The sequence below is a fragment of the Micropterus salmoides genome, unplaced genomic scaffold (genome assembly GCF_014851395.1).
Source record: "Micropterus salmoides isolate LMB-PRFRI ecotype aquatic unplaced genomic scaffold, ASM1485139v1 Ms_hic_scaffold_8, whole genome shotgun sequence".
Classification (NCBI taxonomy): Eukaryota; Metazoa; Chordata; class Actinopteri; order Centrarchiformes; family Centrarchidae; genus Micropterus; species Micropterus salmoides.
In genome coordinates this window covers 29,863,647-29,871,983 of record NW_024044570.1, presented here as the reverse complement: position 1 = coordinate 29,871,983, position 8,337 = coordinate 29,863,647, and the positions used below count along the sequence as shown (strand labels likewise).

The 8,337-nt window shown below is 45.7% G+C and overlaps 1 long non-coding RNA gene across 2 annotated transcripts; it reads left to right on the top strand.

Annotated features, from left to right (window-relative positions):
• The first annotated feature begins 2,784 nt into the window (after positions 1-2,784).
• On the top strand, positions 2,785-7,972 carry LOC119893532. Of its 2 annotated transcripts, XR_005442811.1 has the most exons (4): positions 2,785-2,815; positions 5,340-5,385; positions 5,827-5,997; positions 7,901-7,972. It is a non-coding gene; the product is annotated as an uncharacterized LOC119893532 (long non-coding RNA). The 2 variants fall into 2 exon arrangements; XR_005442810.1 differs by lacking the exon at positions 7,901-7,972 and having other exon boundaries at positions 5,827-6,677.
• The last annotated feature ends 365 nt before the right edge of the window (positions 7,973-8,337 follow it).

Sequence of the window (8,337 nt, the reverse complement as noted above, 5' to 3'; positions counted from 1 at the left end):
CAGGAGGAACGAACCAGGACGTGGTGGCCTTGGAGATCGGGCAGGAAACTCCTTAGAGCCTGGAACACCGCCAACATCTCGAGACAGTTGATATGCCACTCGGATCGATGCACCAGCCAGGATCCCCTTGCAAAGCGGCCATCCATGACCGCGCCCCAGCCCGTGAGGGAGGCGTCTGTCGAAATAACCAGCCGGCGACAAGACCCTCCCAGCACGGGCCCCTGGGACAGGAACCAAGTTTCCTTCCAAACTGATAGGGAACGAAGACACTTGCGCGTAACCCAAACCAGACGGAGAGGATTCCCTCGGGGAAAAACCCTTGTTCCTTAGCCACCACTGCAGGGGTCTCATGTGCAGCAGTCCAGATGGTATTACGCTGGACGCAGCCGCCAGGAGACCCAACACTCGTTGAAAGTGTTTCATAGTGATGGCGTGGCCTAACTTCACCCCTTTCACGGCAGCCAATATGGTGTCGACACGTGCCGGAGACAATTGTGCCCGCATCGTTGTCGAATCCCATGCAACCCCTAGGAACGTTGGGTGGGCGCCAGCACGCTCTTCTTTGCGTTGAGCCTCAGCCCTAAACGCCGCAGACGAGCCAGAACGACATCTCGATGCCGAACCGCCAACTCTCGAGACTGGGCTAGGATGAGCCAGTCATCGCTGAAGTTGAAATCCGGATGCCCCGGAGCCTCAGCGGGGCCAGTGCTGCATCCATACACTTGGTGAATGTGCTAGGGGAAGTGCCAGGCCGAATGGAAGAACCCGATACTGGTAAGCCACACCCCCGAAGGCAAACCTCAGGAACTTCCTGTGAGAAGGACGGATGGAGACCTAGAAATAGGCGTCCTTTAGATCTATCGTGACGAACCAATCCTCAGATTGGATGTGCGTCACGGTGGCGGGGATGATGAGCATCTTTAACCTGAATCTCCTCAGAGACCGGTTAGAACCCGCAGATCCAAAATAGGGCACGCAGCCCTCCGTCCTTCTTGGGGACTATGAAGTCTCTGTCTGGGGGGGAGACACGTTCCACGGCCCCTTTCCTCAGCAGAGTACGAACTTCCTGTCCCAACACCGGACCTTGCTCCGGGCGGACCACAGTCCAAACCACCCCCTCTCTTCTGTTGAATTTGGAGGGCGGGCTATGAACTGTAGTCGATACCCATCTATGGCAGTGCGCAGGACCCGCGGAGAAATGTTCGTCAGGCTCCGCCAAGCGTCTGCAAAGACTGCCAACGGAACCAGCCCCTCGGGGCTGGTGGTCGGTGTCTCGTGTGATCTTCTGGTGGACCCCTGAAGCCCCAGAACGGCAGGGGGGAGCCGCCGAAGATCCACGGTGAGTGAGTCGGGATGCCGTCCGTCTGCAGACCCTCGGGGCAGGCAGTACGGTGCGGACTCGATGGTGGCAGGTGCGTCCTGAACGTGTAAACGGCGGGATAACATCACCTGTTGCCACGGCGGAGGGGACCTCGGTCGGCCTCCGGGGGGGGTGGGGGGGGTGCGGGAGGGGAGAAAGACTCCCCTACCCCGGTCTTCCCTGAGCTCCGTCGGGACTGGATGACGGTCCTCAGATCGCGTCTCTCAGACGGCTGAGGGTGAGAGCGCCGTCTCGCTGCCCCAGCTCCTCGGGGGGCCCCCGAGAAGCGACACTCTGCTTCCCTCCTCTCCGTAGGAGCTCGTAGAGGGAAGGGACCTACGCCTGGCAGCCTCAGCTGCCTTGGGTCCAGACCGGCGAGGGAGGTACTGGCGGAACGCTTCGCACTGCGTCTAACGCTTCGTGGTTCTGCGAAGCTCCGCCAGATCTTCCTCGGAGGGACCCCCCCTCTGAACCATCTCCTGTAGCAGGTTGGCTTGGTAGGCTTGAAGCACCGTGGTGTGCAAGCTCGCACCTGCCTGGCCCGCTGGCATGTACGCCTTCCCCACAAGCGTGGATGTGGTGCGACATGGTTTGGATGGTAACGCCGGCTTCTCCAGGGAGGACGCAAGTCGAGGGGAGAGATAGCTCGCAAGCTCATCCTCCACCCGAGGCATCCTCCCATAACCACGGTCCCTAACCCCCATCACATTACTGTAGTTCAGTGATCGGGGTGTGGAAAGCCATGTAGAGAAGGGTCTGCCCCATGATTTACTCAGTTCATCATGTAAATCAGGAAGAGATCGGCGTGGAGGTGGTGCGTGGTGCTTAAGAAACCTTTCATCAAGCTTACCACTAGCCTGTGGTGTCTGCTCCTCCTGTCTCTTGGTGTTGAGCTTAGCCACGGCTCTAGTTACCACCTCCAGCAGCACGTCATAGTCGGGCGCGGCCAGATGTCGCCGCCCCGACACCCGGAAGTCATCGTCCACTGCGCTGAGCAGGTCCGCCTCCTCGGAGTCGGATTGCTGCGCGTCTCCGGATCCAAACCGCGAGCGGGAGAAGCCGAGAACGGGCACCCCGAACGAGGAAAGGAAGCGTCGGAGCCAGCGGATGAAGGTCGGGAAAAAGCCTCAGCCGTCCCGAAATCCTCCGACAGATCACGCTGTGAACCCATGAGTGAAGCCGCCGGGCCGCCTCAGCGGCCGCATGGCCCGCGCCACGGGGAAAACACATCCGGCCATCCTCGGAAAAGAGAGCCATGCGGGACCTCAGTACCCGCACGGAAAGGGCTTCGCAACGGGCGCAGGCAGCCCCCTCGAGAGCTGCCCGTGCGTGCTCCATTCCCAAACATGAGAGACACATCTCATGAGAATCTCCATCCGTGATGTACCGAGGGCAAGAAAAAACACACCTTCTGTACATCTGGTTGCCGGACATGCTGGTAGACTTCTTCTTCAGGTAAGACATACTGCTTGTAGGACTGGAGCTTTCTTCAAACAACATACAGAGCGCCTGCTGAATAAAAAAAGCTAATGATGAGTGTGTACAGGTGTGCTTTATACTCCTCCGGTTATTCCGTCACACCTTACCGTTCTAGCAACAGGCCAATAGGATTGGAGTGATTTCATTCACGTTCAGACCTGCTTCGCCTAGAGGCGTTCCCCTATAGTGTCGTAACCGACGCAGTTCGAGTTCCCTCGAAGGGGAACCAACAGAGACAAAGCAGACATGTATGTTTGAGGTTTTTCAAGCAGTGCATGGTTTTGGTAATATAACTGAGAGCAGTGTGAAAAGGACTAACCTGTTGTGAGTTCATAAGTGGAAGCTGAACAGGAATTCTGATAAAGAATATCCAACTAGTTTGTTTTTCTGCACAAAATTATTGAGGGATGCCATTAATTCTGGTACAGACACTACTCCATGGAGAGATGGATTATCATAGGAACTGGTGTACAGTATGAGTAGTTATGTACCATGTTGTGCCAGATGGGGGCAGAAATGGTGATGGGGAACACCACATTTGAACTACTGAAACATCCGGACGATTTAATACTAAAGAGCTTGCTCTGATTAATACTGTGTGGGAAAAGGGTTGCCAGTAGAATGAAAACATGCAGTTATAAATTCCGATCTTGAAAACAGGCAAAAATGCAAGTGATCCATTCTTATCGGCCTTTTGCATTATCATAAGTGCTTTGCAAAATCATGGAAAGAATGATAACAAATAGATTAGTTTACTTTTTAGAAAGTAAAGGATTATTTACTGAATTTCAAAATGGTTTTAGAAAGGGAGGGTCAACAGTGGAGTCAGTAGCAGATTTAAATCAAGATATCAAGAAGGCATTTAACAATAAAGAAATGGCGGTATGTGTATTTTTAGATATTAAGAGAGCTAATGACGATTTGTGGAAGGAGGGACTGATGATTAAAATGTATGTCTAGGAGGTAGAATGTTAAATTGGATTAAACATTTTTTAATGAATAGTACAATACAAGTGCAAGTGAGAGGATTTGAATCTTAATGTGTCAAATTAGAAAATGGTACCGCTCAAGGAAGTGTCATAAGTCCAGTCTTATTTATATAATGATAAATTATATATTTAGTAACATTGGAAGAGGGTTTGGGCAGTCTTTATATGCAGGTGATGAGGCCATTTAGAAACTAGGTAGAAAAAAAGAGTTTATTTTAAAACAAATTCAAAAGGCTTAAGTTACTGTGGAGGATTGGGCAGATAATTGGAGATTTAAAGTCTCAGCGGCAAAGTCTAAATTAATGACATTTGGCTACTAAAGAAAGGTACCTGGTTTTGGATTGTATATGTATGGTTCCCCTCTAGAGAGTGTAAAAGATTTAAAATTTATTGGCTGTCTGGTTTGAAGAATGAAAGACTTGGGATGTTCATGTTAGGAACATTTTGTTAAACATCATGAGAAGTCTGGCGGGATGTGACTAGGGGGAGGAGAGGGCGTCCATGCATTTAGTATATCAGGCAATGATAGGAGCTTTACTTGATTATGGTTGTTTTGTTAATGGCTCTGCTGTCCAGTCGGTGCTAAGGAAGTTAGATAATCTGCAGGCTAAGGCACTGAGACTGTTGACGAGCTTTCAGCAAATCTCCAATTCCTGCTCTGATCATTGAAATAGTTGAACTGCCCTTATGTCTAAGGCGTATTAAGTTGGGCCTGCAGTATTGGGTAAAATTGAGTGGATCTAATTTAGCATTCCCATCTAGATGCCTTATGCAAGGGGCACTGGATTCTTGCAAAAATATAAGAAACAAATTCGTTTTTGATTGCATAAATCAGTGGACAAGAGAATTGAGAATGGAGCAAGAAAACACAGCACAATGCGACTACCTATTCCTTATTGGTTAATACAAGAACTGGATATTGATTTAACTTTTTTTCAAGCCTAATGAAGGTAGAGACAGATAAAAATATACCAATGGGAAGAGTGGAACTAAAAGAAAAAAATAAACAGGGCATTGAAAGGGGAATTACAAAGATTGGAAAATGAGACCAAGGGGAGACAGTATTGCTCTTTGCAACTCAGGTTAAAAAAGCCAGGCATTGCTGTGTATCTAGAAGGGTTCTGTTAAAATCTGTATGTTGAGGATTGGACATTGTTGGTTAATTCAGTCTTTAAATATATTAGGAAAGCATCCTAATGGGCTTTGTGATTGTGGGAACTCTGAAACAGTTGAACATGTTTACCGAAGTGTAACAAACATAATATAGAAAGCAGCGTTTTATACAAGAGATTATCAGATTTGGGAGTTAAGTCATTTTTAGTTCTATAATGGGTCAAAATGAGAACCATCACTTAATTGTAAAAGTAGTATTACAGTTCTTGCACGATACAGGGTTAAATATGAAAACCTTGTTTTATGTGTATAAGTGGAATTAATTTAAAGTTAACTTTCTTGCACTTAACCAGTAAAAAATATTGATGTGGTGTTTATTTTTCTTTTATGGCCTAAAGCACAGAAGAAAGAGCATGCAGCTTGGTCATCACACTGATCTTTGTGGTAAGAAGTTTTAAGGTTATCATGTAATGCATTCATGTTTGCCTAATTCTGCATTTCTTCAGGTCCACAATGTCACAAGTCAGTGAGTTCCTGGTCCCCATGGGCAGTACTTTACTAAGAAATCACTGAGTGGATGAGTACATAAGTATTACATGTTATTTAATTATTGTATTTTATATGCCTTGTTTGCGTTAGACTACTATTTGTCAATTATAGGTGTAAGTTATTGTGCATGTTATGAATAACCTATAATTTGTTGTACAACTAGGTTAAAAGCTGACAGTTGTGTTGGGCTAGTAAAAATACGTTAGTAATAAGTTATTTGTTGTGTGTATGTGTGGTGCTTTACATGAGCCTGTTCTATGTTTAATTGAATGCAATGATTTGTGTCGGTTATTCTGAATGTTTAGCATGGCCCAAACATTTGTGTCCTTTTTTCAGCGGGTTGCAAAATCAGCGGGAGTGGGATTAAGAAAACAGTCCCGCGCAGGGCTCTACTTCACAGTAGTACTGGAAGATTGTATTCTCATCTGAAACCAGGTGGTCTTGTTCCAGGAGCTTCCCATAATTGCCCGTAGCTCATCTTGTGTGAACATCTTTGACTGATCATAAGTAAGTGTAAAGACGAAATCATTAGATAACTGTGTTCATGTGATGCAGGGAGAATGTTTCTTGTTATTGCTCATTTGTTCTTGGAAGACCACACACATAATTGCCTGGAATCACAAATGTCTGTGTGGCTACTGTTGAAGGCAACAGAAATTAAAGAAACGAAAAGAAGACTGCTTTGTGGTCGTTCTAATCGCCACCTGAACAACACATCATCTTAAACTAGTGAATACAGTCCTTCTTGAAGTCCTCATGAACAATGAGAAACCTTACATGTAGGATTGATGGTACTCCATCCTGGCTAGTTATTTACACAAATAGCCCGCTACATTTTCTTACAACAATGAAGAATTTAAAATGCCAGGTCAATATACAACTCTTGACAGAACCATTCAATTTTACATTTAGATAGAACAAATAATGTATGTAAACTTAAAGAGGTCATATTATGCTTTTTGGCCTTTCCCCACTCCTTTGTTGAGTTATATCTTTTTGTGCATGTAATAAGTTTGCAAAGTGAAAAAGCCTAAAGTCCTACCCAAAGGGAGTTCCCATCTTCCACAGAAAACACTGCTCTGAACTCCCTAAAAACAGCTCATTTGTAGCCCAGCCTTTTCTTCCGCTTTGCCTTGACATCACAGCAAAACAAGCGTCATAATCAAGCGGGAAGCTTCCGGTTTGAGAACTGAATGAGTTTTTGGCCTCAATCACTATTCGGGTCTTATTCAACACAACATGATGTCCATGTCCATTTAGTAAATTATGGTCTCATTTAGAGGAAAATAAACCACAAAGCAGAGGCAGGATTATCTGTGATTGACAAGTCGTTACCATGGCGACCTGTCAATCAGGCTAGAGTGACTTGTACCCACTTCACTGTGTAAATTTAACCAGCGCTGTTGAAAAAGCTTATTAGGAGTTGGCTGTTCACTTTCTCTGGTGAGTACATTTAGTTTTAAGGCTGTTGTTCTCTAGACAAGGTTGTCATCCCAGTTAAAATGACAGTTAATGTGAATTACAGATGCACCTAGCTAAGCAAGTTAGCTAGCTCTACACACGGCCGTTAGCTCCACCGTCTTGTCCAAATATGGTTCCGTCCGTTGCCGCTGGTTGCAAAAAACATGCCGGCACCCTGTCTGCCAAACTAGGGGCTTCAAAATGGCAGTCCACAAATCAAGGGGTGACTTCACGGTGACTACATCCACTTCTATGGTCATAATGCTCGCCTAGCGGCTAGTCCGACACGCCCATCCATCACATGGAAAAACACTCGGCACACAGTGACAAGACATCTGCCTGCTGCCTCTCCTCTCCCTTCCAAACACTAGCTACCCTCCAGGCAGTCAATGGACATGAAGTTGTTCCTGTGATGTAGAGACAGAGCTCAGTTAAAACTTTATGGATGCAAGATAAATTTGTTTCAGATTAATAACTCAACACTCTGAAACTCTTGCTCCAGTCCATGTTGCTAAGCTGGTAAGGGGAACAAATAGAGCTGAAGTTCCAGAGTAGGGCCCGCCCTACTGGCTATTAGTCCTTAACTAGATACTGCCAGTGACCTTTGGAGAAAGAGTTGCGTCATCTCTATTCACTCCAATGGACCATTTTTTCACAGCAATGGCGGATCATGGAGCATCTCAATAGTTCCTGGAAATGTGCAGCAAATGTTAGCGGAGCTGCAACAGAAAATGCTGAATCAAACTGAATCAAGTTAACATGTGCATTAAAGCATGTTAGTTTATTTAACCTACATATTTTTTGAGGGGTGGGAGATTTTGGGAGAGATTGAAACAGGCAAGGTTAAAAGTAAAGGTTAAATAGGTTGCAATTTTTTTCAAACTATCTTTACAGATATGTAGGTTTGTTTAACCTTTTCTCTCTTTTGTTCTCCCTTTCTCAACACAAGAATCACAGGGGGATTCAGTGGAGCGTGAAGATAATCTGCTGTGATGTTTTTAATAAACCAAACATTAAGCCAGTGATGTGTTTTTTCTTTGTGTAATATAATAATAATAACAATCTTTATTTATAGAGCACAAATACCAGTTACAAAGTGCTTTCACAAGTGTAAAAACAATTACATGCTAAAAACAAGAAAACACTTATAAGACTAGAATACACGTTTTAAAATAAACATAAAATATATTTAAAAAAATATAAAATAAAATCGGGAAAGGTTCTCCTATAAAAGTATGTTTTAAGAAGGGACTTAAAAGAGTTCACTGACTCAGCCGACCTGATTTCCTCGGGCAGGCTGTTCCAGAGCCTTGGGGCCCTGACAGCAAATGCTCTGTCCCCTTTAGTTTTCAGTCGAGACTCTGGAACAGACAGCAGACCTCTGCC